The sequence below is a fragment of the Clytia hemisphaerica genome, unplaced genomic scaffold (genome assembly GCF_902728285.1).
Source record: "Clytia hemisphaerica strain Z4C2 unplaced genomic scaffold, Clytia hemisphaerica genome assembly, whole genome shotgun sequence".
Taxonomy (NCBI): domain Eukaryota; kingdom Metazoa; phylum Cnidaria; class Hydrozoa; order Leptothecata; family Clytiidae; genus Clytia; species Clytia hemisphaerica.
Window position 1 is genome coordinate 1,077,045 of NW_027104192.1, and position 15,416 is coordinate 1,092,460.

A 15,416-nucleotide genomic window follows, 5' to 3' on the forward strand; every position below is an offset into this window, starting at 1 on the left:
CATTAAGTGAAAAATCGGTTTTATCAAATTTCGGAATTTTCAATTTTAACATGGCATCATACAAAATTATTAAATCTTTCAGAATAACTGACAACTTCATATTACATTTACCAACCAATAAGAAAATATTAATGCATAATGGTTCTTGTTTTTAATTCTCTTTAGTTAATGAGTTCTTTTCAACAAAACCTCCATTCTAGGGAAACAGACCTCCACTTTAACGACCATTAGTATATTAGTAAAAATTTTACCGAATTAATTTTTTCTCATTATATTCGAAATCACAATTCAAAACTACGATAAAAAATTAATTTCGATATGTAAGAGAAATTCAAAGACATACCGGAAACATCTAAAACTGCTTTAATGAGGTTATCATAATTTTGAGGTAACAATAGCGCTTCGGATCTTAGTGTTGGTTGATCCATGATAATCCTCAGTTTTTGCAAGACTCTTGCCAATAAATTCATTCCTAAAAGTATGAATGAGTTTTCAGTACAAGTAACCTTGTTGGAAGTGAACTGAAATGATTCAGATATTTAGTGACCAAAATTTTCTCTAGAACTTCAATGTATATATGTACATTTTATAAAATAAATCCAGAAACTTTCATGAATCAGGTCATTTCTGAAATTTCGCGTGTTGGAATTTATTTTTTAATTTCGCGAATCAGCAAAATCAATTTATTTGACAGGAATTAGTTTTCACAACATTGGACCTTCACAGGCAAATGCACGGGCAAAATAAGGTTAAGATCCTGTTTTCGTGTAAAATAAAAAATGACTCAGAAAACTACATCTCATGAGAATTAATTTTCGCGAATCAAACAAATTTAATTTCGCAAATTTAGCAGATTTAGCATTTAGAAGATCACCAAATTTCTAAAAAGCTGACAAGTTTGCTAATTTTGAAAAGTGATTATCAACTCACCCCAGCTGATGTCTTGATAACGTGAGACCTCTTTAGCATTGGCCATTGTATTTTAATAGACCAACAACAGTTGGTCATTTCTGATAATGATTTGCAGGTCTTTGTTGGAGTATGCTTTTTGATAAATCTAAAAAATTAAAAAACATATAAAGCACCAAATCCTAAAATTTTGGAAAGTCTTATCGTAAGACGGTGAATTTGCTTCAGAAGCAAGTATTTTCCTTTTTGAATAATTTTAAAGAAGCCCCCCCCCCCAGCGTGGACCCAAATCATGCGATCACGCTAAATTTCAAGTTCAATCACACATCACGAAAAATAACCAAATCGAAGTTCATCACGCAATTATCGACACTACCGAGCAAAATTTCGTTTAATCACGCATCACGCTCCTAAACTTTGTCAAATCACGATCATGTTCTAACTTCCAATCACGCTATCACGCCAAAAAGAATTCGCAATCACGCCATCACGCTTGTTAACCCCCCCCCCCCCCAATCACGCCATCAAGCAAATCTCTGGGGGGGGGGCTCTTTTAAGACTCAAAATCAAAAGGTCCTAAAGTCCGTTGTGTGCCATTTTTCAATCAATGCTTCTTGAGCCAATATTTCCGCTGAAAAGACTGATTTAAAAAAAAAATTCTGTTTGACTATGCATCAGTAACCCATACCTATGAGCTAGACCAAAAATAATGATTTCTAACTGAAACTTAGTAAACTGGGCACTACTGCACTTTGTCGAATGTCGGATATATCTAACATTAGAACGTTTAGGGTTAAACAAAATGAAGAAAATTCTAAAAAATATTTTGGTGTTTTCAGCATTTTTGAGAATTATAAGAAAAAAATAAATTTTCTAGGAAAAAAAGATTGGGTAGGTGAATAATTACCTTTTCAAACACTTCAGTAAACCGAAGAGGGTCATATTCGTTTGTGGCTCTCAACATTCTGGCACTCTTTAAACTTTTCTTCTCGTCTGTTTTATTTAGTGTACATCTTTTTGCATGCTGGATGTAGCAGCGTGCTTTGAAAAGTATCTTGCAGTGAGGGCAAGAAACAACGTCCTCATTTTTATTGTGATGCCTGGCACAGATGAGGTCGTCTTTCTTTTTTAAGGCGACACAATCGTATTCGTAATCACCTGTAACAAAGAGGAATCAAGTAGCCTCAGAAAGGAGTTCCTCGCAAAGCTTTCCCGAGAATTTTTTTACTCCATCTCGGCCCGAAGTTGCTTAGGCTTAGAAAGAGGTTTTTCTCAAGACCATTAGAAGGTATCTGTTGACCAAATATCAAAACCATCTGATTGTCCCTTTAAAAGATGTTCATCGATTTTGGAGTCTAAAATACCTCAAAATACCTCAAAAAGCCCTCAAATTAGGTATTAGAACATCATCATACCATATAATTCCGGTAATATCTGTTTTAGGTAATTTAAGTACTTTCATTTACTTTTTCCGTTTATGCTCAGGTTAGCATCAAAATTATGTTCTTATTCAGTACATATAACTGATCACGTTTTTTATTTTATTGATGGAGTGATTAGCCCTGGGATTGTCTGGATGAAAATCTCACACATGTGATTTTTACTAAATTGATGTAATGGTTTGATGTAATGTTTTGTTACATCATGTAATCGCTCCTCCTTAAAAACGGGGAGTTCGTTTGAACAGAGGATAGAAAATATAATGTGACAAAAATCCCATGGTACAATAAAGAAAGTTTTTAACCTACCTTCGGCAGTTAGCCGTTAGAAAATTGCAAACCTTTCCCGCGATCTTGGTGCCATTTTTACTAATGGGTTATCCCCATGATTCCTGATGTAATGTCTATTCATCGGCGGTGGGGTTAGTTTTCTGCAAAATTGGCAAAAATGTGGTAGATGGCCATCCGCAGTTTTTTTTATTTCTAAAAATAGAAGCAATTTACTCAAAGGAAGGCTGATCTTGTTTTTTGTCTACACGCGTCTAGCTAACAAACGTTATTTTCTAATTATGATTGCCCGGCAAGGGGTAAAATAGGGCAAAATAGGTACGGGCATGTTACCTTTATCACCTCCATAACTTGCAAAACACCAACATGGAGAATCAATTCTTTGAAGATTAACGCGAAATTAAACCCCGACGAAATCTTTTAAAACTGTGACTCGCGAAATAAATCGAGATAATTTAGGCTCGTAAAATTTAATCCGATGAAAGTACGAAAATTGCCAATAGGAAGGTTACGAAGAAATGATTGTAAGCTAGTTTTTGGAATTGTCGATTCTACTAATGAGAGACTTTCAATTTCATGTCATTGTACTTGCAATTTGATATCGTGCATAAATACATGAATAGAAAAATTTCCGCCAGTTTTTATTCCTTCATATTCTGTAGATGCATCATCTTCATCGCTATTGATTGCCTGTTACAACGGGAAAGAATGTAAAAGTTCATGTTATTCCCAGCGTCAATAGTGTATTTTTTTTTTAATTTAGAAAAAAAAGTTAAAAATTTCGGGAATATTTTGTAATTGCAGTCCCACTAAGGGTCGTTTTTTTCAAATGTTAGGGTCCATTCTTCAATCTCAGCAAAACACCCCTGTCAGTCGGCAATGGTAGTCTCTCAGGTTTTATGTAAGCTTAGCCTGTACCAAACTCTTCTTCACTGTCTGAAAATATAACGCGAAGTTCGGTTTGTTACGGTTAGGCAACATTCCGTGTCTCAGACATTTTTACACAAATCTCTGAGACCATGTTCAGACATTACGGTTTCGTATCGCTCCGGTGTGGTATTTGTTACGGATAGGAAGTGTTCATACCGGTTTCAGAACGTTTCGGAGCAAGAAAACAGAGCAGTTCCATTCCGATTAAAATAGTGGAGCGAAACTGTTTCGATCTGTTTTCCTTTGTAACGTCTTCTTTTTTGACGTATCACCCCTTGTTAACTTTTGAGCCCGCACCCTTAGAAGGCATCTAATACCTCTGTGTAAATTTATCTTATGAAGGTATTAAGACACAGAAAAATACAGATGAGAGATCAGAAAATGGTTCAAACCTGTAAATTTCACTTTCACAATGTCAAGGGTACACCAACTGCAGTTTGGAACATCGTTCTTTCTTGATTCAACATTTAGTGTATCTGGCCAGTGCAGAATCTTTCTGTCTGGTGAAATCCAATGACTTGAGACGATACTTTCACTTTCGATTGTCTTCCAATTTTTAATCGCATTTTAGACATTTTAATTTCACACTAAATTAAATTTAGATATTTCAAACTATCAAAATGTATTATTGAGAAAATTATGTTTTTCCAAAGTTTTATAAGCAAAATTTTAGAACCAAATCATGTTGACCATCTCAACCAGGCTAGAAAAAAATTGTCCAAAAAAGATAAAACAGCAAAAATCAATTCCTGCGAATGTGATTTTTTTCACCATTTGTATGAAAATGACAAGAGTAATCAAATTATGCCAAACAGCCATAATTATTGCCATAAAAAAGTTACTATGCTTTTATGAAATAAAGTTTTGGAGGGATTAAATTTCTCAGATTGATTTGGGCAAAATATGAATAAAATCCCAGAAAAAAAAATCAAAGACCACATTTAAAATATTTATAGCATCAAAGAAGCACTAATATGTGTACTTCTTACTGGCAGTAAAAAGGCACAAATATCATCTCCCAATGATAAGTAACCCACGAAATCTTAAAATTTTGTGAATGAGCTCAACAAGCAAAATTTAATCCCCATGAAATTTAATCCCATTTAAGTAAATTTTTCCTAAAATATGAAGAAATATCATTTAACAAAGCAGATACGACCATTCCATTTTCATATTCAACACATGCAGCTTTTTGTAAAAACTGACTTTTGTGCAAATCCTTTAATTGACCTTTGTAATTTGTAATTGCGATAATGTTGACAGATCTGGAAACGCAAGGCACTGAAAAAAAGTCTTGACATAAAGCAGACTTATACACTTTACAATTGAACGTTTGTTTTTGAGCTTTCAATCCGCGCAAAATTACCATCTCTTGTTAAAAACCAAGAATCTTTTGCACTGTTCCCAAATTTTGTTCCAACTTCTTTCTTTTGTTTTTGAGCTTTCAATCCGCGCAAAATTACCATCTCTTGTTAAAAACCAAGAATCTTTTGCACTGTTCCAAAATTTTGTTCCAACTTCTTTCTTGGTACACAAATCTATTCTCATGGATTCTACGTACAATTTGACTTAGAGGATTTTGTGACTTGCGGATGAACTTCTTAAAAAACTGTAAATGATTTTCAAATGGAAATGCAGAAATTATTCAACAATTTCCGTGCATCGTCCAAATTTTCATTTCTAATAAAATCGTTCGAATCAAGCAAAATTCTGAATGCAATAGTCAATGATAAGAAATGCTTGTAGCGATCTTCATCCAAAATTTGTCGTAGAACAATAAACCCAACATACAGTAAAAAAAGACGAAATTCAGTCGCTTTCCATCTTTTCAGGTCCTTCTGGCCTCTGGGTTGGCGTGCAAATTCAGATGGAAATTTTCCATTCATGCTGTTTAACTGTGATGAGATTCTATTTAGCTGCCCAGCAGATAGTTTATATCGTCTGTCACCTTCTTTCCACACAAATAAAAGTCTTTTGACAACTCCAAGGCAAACAAGGTGCATATAGTCAAGAGGAAATTGGGAGACGCAGCAAATCCCAAAATCAACTAAACAGGAGAGTTCCAATTGGTGTTTTTCAGCATACTGAAATCTTGAAAATGCTTCATCAGTCCTTTTATCAGAATTAAGGTTATGAAAAACCATTCTCCTTTGACAACACAGCGTTCACAACCGTGATAGCCATTGTGTGCTTTAACACACTTCAAAAGTTGACGAGCTGGGACATCACAGGGCAAAGAGAAAATTATAACTTGATAAACTATGCCTTCAAACTCAAGCCCTTCCAATTTCAATGAAGCATATTCAAAAAGAAAATCATTTAGGAACTCACGAAGGTCAGTAGGCTTTGAAGTGCCATAATAAAGAGCAACTGTGAATGGAGTAAGCTTTGAAAAATTACACATTATAGGCCAAAACTGACCATTAGTTGACTTGAATATTGGGAGTCCATCCACATTCACACATAATTTTATACAGTTTCCAGGTATATGGAGTCCTGAATTCTTAGAGAGTATTCTGAGAATTCCTTTCTTTAATTGGAGCTAATTTATTAGCTTAGGTTAATTATCGAACCTACTTCTACTGCACACAGATTCCATGGGCTAAACATCCCGCTTTTGCGGGTAATTAATTCCCGTCGTTACTTCTCCGCCATCTTTATTTTCAATCATCGGCTGACGGCAATTTTCTCTAACTAGTATTCCAACGCAGATCCTATAAATCAGACTCCATTTGCATACCCCATCTCTGCCAGATAGCTTCAAAATAATTTTATATCATTTCAATATGAAATTTAACAAAAGTCTAAAACTCAGTTTGTTCCTGTTTTTGATCACTCATGTTGATTGTGGTCCAAAAGCGAAGAAACCAAAAACAGATGAAAAATCATTAACACCACCAAATGATGATCAACTGGCATCTAATTCTGCAAAGGGAACCATCAACCCTCACACGTTCACACGCGACGATTGGAACAACTTATTGAGAGAGGAAGTTGTACTAATTGCTGAGAGCCAGAACCTCAACCCAAACACCCTTACTGATGCTACCCTTAGATCAGTCCTGTTCGACATTTACAACCCTCCTACGACTAATAGTACTTCTGGCGGTAATGTATCCCCGGTTAGACCTGATAATGTACCTATAACTCAATCACCAACACCAACGGACTCTGAACCAAAACATGATGATCCAGCCATGCAACGACCATCTGGCGGAGCTCCAGCAACCAATTCCATTTCAATCGTGAGAGAAGATAACTCCTCAAACCTATCACAAAATCAATTAATGATGCTGATTGACGACAGACTCACATCAACCATGTCTCGTTTCCTAACCAATAACGTCAACAGTCTTACTCCTGGTACTCCTGCAAACTCAGTTCCCCATCAACGCTACCAATCTCAACAACAACAACTCGATCTACCATCTTTGCTGCGACAAAATCAAAACAATCCCTCGGCGCCGGCAAATTTCCTTTCCCTCCACTCTCAACAACAAGACGATCAAAATGGCCGCCCTCAAGAACTTTCGAATTTGCAACTACCTCCCGTCTCAGCCAATGTTATCAACAGGATCAGACGTGGTGAGTTCGTAAATTTTGATTCTTTGCTTCCTCAGAATGTAGGGCGAGCCACCAACACCCATATTTCCCTGAGTTTTGACGGGGATAGTATCTCTTTGGCCAGCAACAACGACACCTCGACAAAAGACAACCCGAAGTACAAAGCAAAAGTCACTGATTTTCTTACTTGGTCCCTAGCTTGGACTTTTTTCTTTCAAATCATGGTACAATTTAAAGCCCATTTGGCTGATCAACTTCTACAATACCAGCTCTATATTACAAACTTGGCAAATCAATACATCTTTTCAGCCTGGTATAACTATGACAAAGCATTTCGTCAGTCCCTCGCCAACAATCCACAGAAAGTGACGTGGGGCTCAACTGACGGGTATATTTTTAATCTGTATGTAAGGGATCAAATTTTAAGAGCTAAGTGTTTTACCTGTGGCTCCAGTGGCCATCTCTCTCCCTCCTGCCCTGCAAAGGGCAAGAGTCCAGCAGCTCCTAACATGAATAAGTTGCAATCGTTTGGCAGTAGTCAGCAGAGTTTTCAAAAGCCCCGGGCCCCTGGGTTCCCACCCACCCAACCAGGCTCTTTCGGATCAAATTCCCACAGTGTCTCATCCAATTTTCAGGCCCCCTCTCGTTTCTCTGTGCCTTCCCAACATGGTTCCAGGCCACCGCCCTTTCCTGCCCCCCAGCGATCCCAGACTGCCGGCTATAGTGGCCAAGTGTGCCGGAAATGGAACCAAGGGCTGTGTATTCGACCTTCCCATAGCTGCAGATTTCTCCATGTCTGCATCTTCTGTGGGGCCAGTGACCACCCAGGATTCCAGTGCCAGTGATTCTCTTCTACTAGATTCCTTTCCTTCACAGTCTTCTCTACCCACTTCTGTTTCCTCGCCTGTAAATATATCAAATCTCGAGTTTCTTTTGTCAGGGTACTCCCCTGATATTGTTGATTTTTTAATTCATGGTTTTTCCCATGGGTTTCGTTTGGGCTTTGGAGGAACAATTCTTCGGCTATGATCGTAGGGGACAAAGTTTCAGCGTCCATTATGAAAGAACTAGAGCGAGGTCACACCGCAGGCCCCTTTGCTACTTCTCCCCTTCCCAATCTTCACTGTTCTCCTCTTGGATCTGCACCTAAAAATGATGGTTCTTCTCGTATTATTCTTGATTTGTCTCAACCTAACGGCTGTTCAGTGAATGACGGTATCCCTATAGAATCGTGCCACGTGAAATATTCTTCTTTTGATGATGCTGTAGATTTAGTTCATCTCTTGGGTAGAGGTTGCTTCATGGGAAAGATTGACATCAAGCACGCATTCAGGCTTTGTCCAGTACATCCGGATGATTGGTATCTACTTGGATATTACTGGAGATCTCGTTGGTATGTTGATTTGAGATTGCCATTTGGACTTAGATCTTCTCCTTTTATTTTCACTACCTTTTCTGACGCACTTCAATGGATTTTAGTCGTCAAGTATAACATTACCGCTCTTGTACATTACCTCGATGATTTTTTCGTTGTTGGCAGAACAAAGGAAGAGTGTCAGTCTCGTATGGATCTTATGGTTCAGGTCTTCGACTTCTTAGGTGTTCCCATAGCAAAGGACAAGTTTGAGGGCCCATCGCAGAGGATTGTGTTCTTGGGGATTGAGATAGATTCTGTTGACTTTACCATCCGTCTACCTGCAGACAAGAAACTTAGTCTTTTGAATACTGTTGAATCTTGGCTAGTTCGGAAGAAATGCACCAAGCTTGATCTTCTTTCTCTCATAGGTTCTCTTTCCTTTGCATGCAAGGTTATCAAACCTGGTAGAATTTTCCTGCGTCGTCTCATTAACCTTTCTACTTCTGTAGCTAAGCTCCATCATCATATCTCTCTCTCTAAATCAGTTCAAGAAGATCTTATTATGTGGTCTACTTTCCTCCGCTCTTGGAATGGGAAATCCATTATGCTGAGCCCCGTTGTGTCTTCCAAATCCCTAGCTTTGTCTACGGATGCATCCTTCTTGGGTTTCGGTTCCTTTTTTTCAGGGACATTGGTTCTCTGTTCCCTGGCCTTCCCCTCCTGCTCAGCACAAAGGAAAACCTATTCACATTGCTATCCTAGAGTTGTTTGCCATCTATGCTGCCCTCTCTTGCTGGAAACATTCGTTCTTTTCCCAACAAGTCTTGATCTTCACAGACAATGAGACCATTGTCTCTGTCTGGGCTTCTGGTACCTCCAAAGATCCTAGAATCATGTGTATTGTCCGAGCTCTTTTCTTCTTATCTGTAGAAATCAACGCCTCCTTTACTTTCCAACATGTCGCAGGCAAAGACAACATCTTTTCTGATCTTCTATCTCGTCTACAGGTCGAGAAATTCAAATCCATCTGCCCAGCTTCAGATCAATGTCCGTCAGTCATTCACACCTCTATCATGGACCTTTGGGAAGAGATCTTGTCCATTTCTTGAGACAGTCTACAGCTCCGTCAACACAAAACACCTACAGATCAGGCATCCGTTCTTACACAACATTCTGTCTTTCGAATCAAGTTACTCCTTTTCCAGTCACCGAAGCTTCTTTGTGTTTTTATGCTGTTTCCTTAGCCAATCGCAAGCTATCGTTCAAGACTATTAAAGTGTATATATTCGGGGTCCTTTATCAAAACAATATGCTGGGTCAATTTTCTCGCTTATCAGATTTCAACATCTTATTTCACACTCTTCGTGGAATCCGGCGGTCTCAAGGTAACTTGTCTTCTCGACCACCCAGGTCCCCTATCACAATTCGACACCTTCACATTATCCTGGACTATCTCAACCACTCCGGATTCTCACCTACCGACAAAGCCATGTTCCAAGCTGCATCTCTTCTCGCATTCTTTGGATTACTTAGAGTATCAGAGTACACATGCCCATCCCCCTGCAGATTTGATCCGACTTCCCACCTCCAAGTATCAAATGTTTCCTTCAACGCAAATTTTACAATGATGCTTGTCAGAATCAAAGCCAGCAAAACTGACCCATTTCGTCAGGGAACTACAATTAGATTATCCAGCCTTTCCCATCGACTTTGCCCAGTAGCAGCTATGAGAAATTATCTCCAGCCAAATCTACCACAAACGGGTCCTCTTTTTGTCAGATCTAATGGTCAATTTTTTACACGTCGTCAACTAGTTACCCTTTTGAACTTGGCCCTTCCCAATGTACCCAACATAAATACTCACAGTTTTCGAATTGGTGGAGCCTCTGCCGCGCTGTCATCGGGTGCTTCTGATTCAATGATCCGCTCACTAGGACGCTGGACCAGCGACTGTTATCTACGTTATCTCAGAATTTCAGACAATGATATACATCATTTTCAATCCCGCATAGCATCATTAACACTTACCTCTACTATTTGGGACCCAGATAAATGGTAATGTTTTACCATCGACAATAATTGTGTTTAGTTCTTCCTTTTTTCCGTTGTTTTTACTATATTGTTGTTACTATGTTGTTTTTGCATTTGGGGTGACTTTGGGTGTGTTGGCTTACCTTCGGCAACCTTAGGGCCTTCTTACTTTCCTAGTGTCATTGTCCTGGCTGCTTTAGCCCATACAGTGCACTGGATATTATGGTTCTCCTTTTTGATTAGCACAGCACATCCCCAATGTTACCCCAAAGCAAACCATTAAGTTTAACGTCATTTCATTTGAATAAATTTCGACTTCATTCAATTATCTTGTCTCCATTTATTCTCAAATCTTTGCTAGGCAAAACAAGATCTTCATTTCGGACATCAGACTAAGGGACTTTGATTCAGGCTTATCTTTTGATCCAATTAGGTAAAACAGGATCACCATTTCGATTACTACTCAAGATACAGTGGCTGTGTTTAGTTTAGGCTATTTTCATATCCCCACAGGTCAGATAATTAATTGGAGCTAATTTATTAGCTTAGGTTAATTATCGAACCTACTTCTACTGCACACAGATTCCATGGGCTAAACATCCCGCTTTTGCGGGTAATTAATTCCCGTCGTTACTTCTCCGCCATCTTTATTTTCAATCATCGGCTGACGGCAATTTTCTCTAACTAGTATTCCAACGCAGATCCTATAAATCAGACTCCATTTGCATACCCCATCTCTGCCAGATAGCTTCAAAATAATTTTACCGCCCACCCACCCAACATGTCTTTCTTGTTTTGCTCCTCTTTTCTTTCTTTTTCAGGTGAACACGATGTCATCAATCAATCGTAACCCAGCGCCTTTTTGTTGGTCCTAGAGTTTTTCCTGATGGCAGGTTTTTTAGCCCAAGGACCGACCATTTGGGATGTGCTGTGTAATCACTAACCGGTAGTTTTTATCTCGAAATCTACCCTTCTCAAAAATCCTAATATTATGGTCTCTTACACTGGCTCGGCCACGGTCCACAGTGCTTACAGATACTATTTATACTGGTTCGGCCACGGTCCACAGTTCTTACAGATACTATTTACACTGGCTCGGCCACGGTCCACAGTGCTTACAGATACTATTTATACTGGTTCGGCCACGGTCCACAGTTCTTACAGATACTTTTTACACTGGCTCGGCCACGGTCCACAGTGCTTACAGATACTATTTATACTGGTTTGGCCACGGTCCACAGTTCTTACAGATACTATTTACACTGGCTCGGCCACGGTCCACAGTGCTTACAGATATTATTTACACTGCTTGGCCTCGGTCCACAGTGATATTTTAAGGTGTGTTGGCTTACCTTCGGTAACCTTAGGGCCTTCTTACTTTCCTAGTGTCATTGTCCTGGCTGCTTTAGCCCATACAGTGCACTGGATATTATGGTTCTCCTTTTTGATTAGCACAGCACATCCCCAATGTTACCCCAAAGCAAACCATTAAGTTTAACGTCATTTCATTTGAATAAATTTCGACTTCATTCAATTATCTTGTCTCCATTTATTCTCAAATCTTTGCTAGGCAAAACAAGATCTTCATTTCGGACATCAGACTAAGGGACTTTGATTCAGGCTTATCTTTTGATCCAATTAGGTAAAACAGGATCACCATTTCGATTACTACTCAAGATACAGTGGCTGTGTTTAGTTTAGGCTATTTTCATATCCCCACAGGTCAGATAATTAAGCCCAGATAACAATAATCTCCTCCAGCTTTAGATACAATGGCACAAGTACGAGGTGTGTCAAGTAAAGTTCTCGTATCTTTTGGTAGCTGTTCATCGCGTCCATTCTTTTTGAGCAAAGAAAGTAATTGGCTGTTTTAGTTATTTTATTTTTCAAGATCCAAGAGGAGAGATCAGAAGCGAGGTTAGAAGCTGTGTCAACTTCTTCATTTTCAACCTCTCCATCTGTGTCATTGATATGTTCTCTCAAAAAGTTATCAATATCTTCATCAGTACTTGTCTCATAATCAGACAGTTCTTCTTCACTTGTAGGGTTTTCAGTCAAGAAATTGCTTTCAAAGTTAGTTGGGTCAGAGTACCCAATAGGAGTATTATTTGACGCGATTTCGTTTTCTGAAACATATGACTCATCAGATGAGGATAAGTCTTGCAAGATGGTTTCAATCCTACGTTTTTCTTTTCTCCATTGCCGTTGATATTCATTACGTTCCATGAGAAATATTGCCTTGTTTACATATTTTCAAAAAGATTATTCAACATTAGTAAAGTAAGTCATACATTATAATAAGCAAACAAGACTAAGACAATCTTATCAATCAATATGGATTACCATCTCGCATCGATTGTTATTGTTTTACGTTATTGGTATAAAAAAGCAATCACTAAACTAATTGACATGACCAGGGAATGTCAATTGAAGTTCAATCAAAGTCAATCAAAGCTAAAAAAAGATGTCCAGACAGTTCCAATTGAACGAATCGAACGCCGAATCAATTGAAAGTAATCGAACACAATTGAATAATTGTGATTCGATTGTTGAACGCAATCGATTTCAATTACTTAACCCATGACATACACCCTTATTGGAACATTTTTCGCTATTAATTCGATTTATATTCGATTAGTTTACAGTTTGATTAGTTCGATTATATTCGATTAGCTTCGATTATGTTCGATGTAAATAGACGTGTAAATAGTGAGGTTAAGTTACAACGACAGACCATTGAGTTTAAAGCCCCGAAGGAGCTAGAGGATAATTAGGTGGCCATCACAAATAACATGTGTTCCGTTCGCGTCGTTTTTAGGTCTAAAAAACGAGTCGGTCGGTCGGTCGTCAAAAAAAACGTCGGAAAAATGGATTTTCAAACCAATCTATCGGAAAGTTACACTAAAGTCACAATAGTATAGTTATTCCTGCCAGAAAAGACCCTAAAAACCAAAGTAGCCCCTTTTTGTATTGTTGTACAATGATATTTCAGTATCTCTAGCAGGAGAACCCTAACCCTTCCGTAATTTTTTTTATAACCGAGATCGTCGGGTAAAAATCCAACGTCTTTCCGACTTTCCGACTCAAAATAGTCGGAAAATTAGGAAAAATCATCAGCCGGTCGGACGACGCGAACACAAGTTATTCGTGATGGCCGCCTTATTTCCCATCCAGAACGCCCGCACATGATTTTCTACACAATCGCGCTGGATTGGAAGAAAAATATCGCTAGATCTCAAAAAATGTAGTACTCTATAACAAAATACCACTAGATAAATCTATCATCATGATTGTGGCGCGTTCGGGATGGGAAATTAGTTGCTTCACTTTTCCTTGCCTGGGAAAGGTTTTAAAGACTCTGCTCTAGCCCCTCGGGCTGTAAACTCAAATGCGACGAACGAATTTCAGGTGTTTCCGCCTAGGAAAAAAAACGTAATCCGACTAAATACTTACGCATGTCAAGAATCGAAGGGTTGATAATGATAGTAAATCGAATACTAATCGAAAGTGATCGAATAGTAATCGAAGGTAGCCGAACGGTAATCGGAGGTGATCGAATAGTAATCGTACGTAATCAATCGAATTTAGAAGACGATTAATTTTGATTATATTTGATAATCGAATTAGTTTAATCGTTCGATTATTTTCGATTAATTTCGATTAGTTCGATTACTATTCGACGTTCGATCACCTTCGATTGATTTCACCTGGAAACTTGATTGATTCGACCAATCCACTTCTCGATCTACTTCCATTTCCTACGATCGATTTGACAATCGAATCCTTCGATTGACATCCCCTGGATGTTATATGATCATTTGATAATCTTTACTACTTAAAGACTACTACTGCTACTCTGAAAAAGGATCAAAATCCCCTTTAAAAATCATTGCTCTGACCCCCCTGGAAAAGAAGAGTGCTGATGATCTGTATATGGTTTAAAAATAACTGGAAATAGCCCAAATCAAACAGTCAAAATTAGTTTCATACATACCAAAATAGCACAAAGAAAGAGTCTGCAAATCATTATTGCTCTTATTGTGATATAAAATAATCTCAACTTTGCATATCACACAGGACCGAATCCACAGCGAAATGTACAGCGAAGAGACTGTTATGTTTTTGGCTGCTGGCTCTTGATCGTCATTTCGGACCTGAGTATACAATTTCCCGCGAAATATTTTCCTTGATTGGCGGGAATGTCCTAAGCATGACGGGAGATCAAAAATCATTCAGGGGGTTTATTTACAGCTGAACCAGCTATTAATATACTTTTTGGAAGTAATCTGGATTAAATATCTAGATTGAGAATCCAATAACACATATATAATAATATTTTCTCATTTTTTAAAGAAATGAGTTGCAGAAAGTCCAATATTTTGCTCAAGAGCTAAATGTTATAACCCCCGTCTTTTGACTGAATAATATGACATGGCGGGAGTTGGGCGGGTTCCGGGTTCCGGGTGGCGCTTAGCAGCGTCCACCCACGACTTCAAAACGATTCGAAAAGTCGGATGGTCGGGTCGTCGGCTGACCAGCAAAAACTTTTCCTCTTTGCGCTAGCGTAAAGGCCTGTTTCCATCGACCGCGTGGATAAAATTCTTTAAGTAGATTTTGTTGCAGACTCCGCGCGGTCAACAGTTGATTTCCATCAACAAGGAGGCAAACTTCTCACACAATCTGTATGTTTATATTTTTTGCTTGATCAGCTGTTTTTTACGATGGCCCAGAAGGCTCAAAACACGCACTTCTAGTTTTTACGCACTTCCAGCTCTTATAAAATTTGTGAATTAGAACACTGCCTAGGGTCAATGGCCCAGAAGGCTCAAGTGACACTGCGCACTTCTGACTTTTTTAGGGCGGGAAATTTCCAAGCGAGCGGCCCGCGCTATGAATTG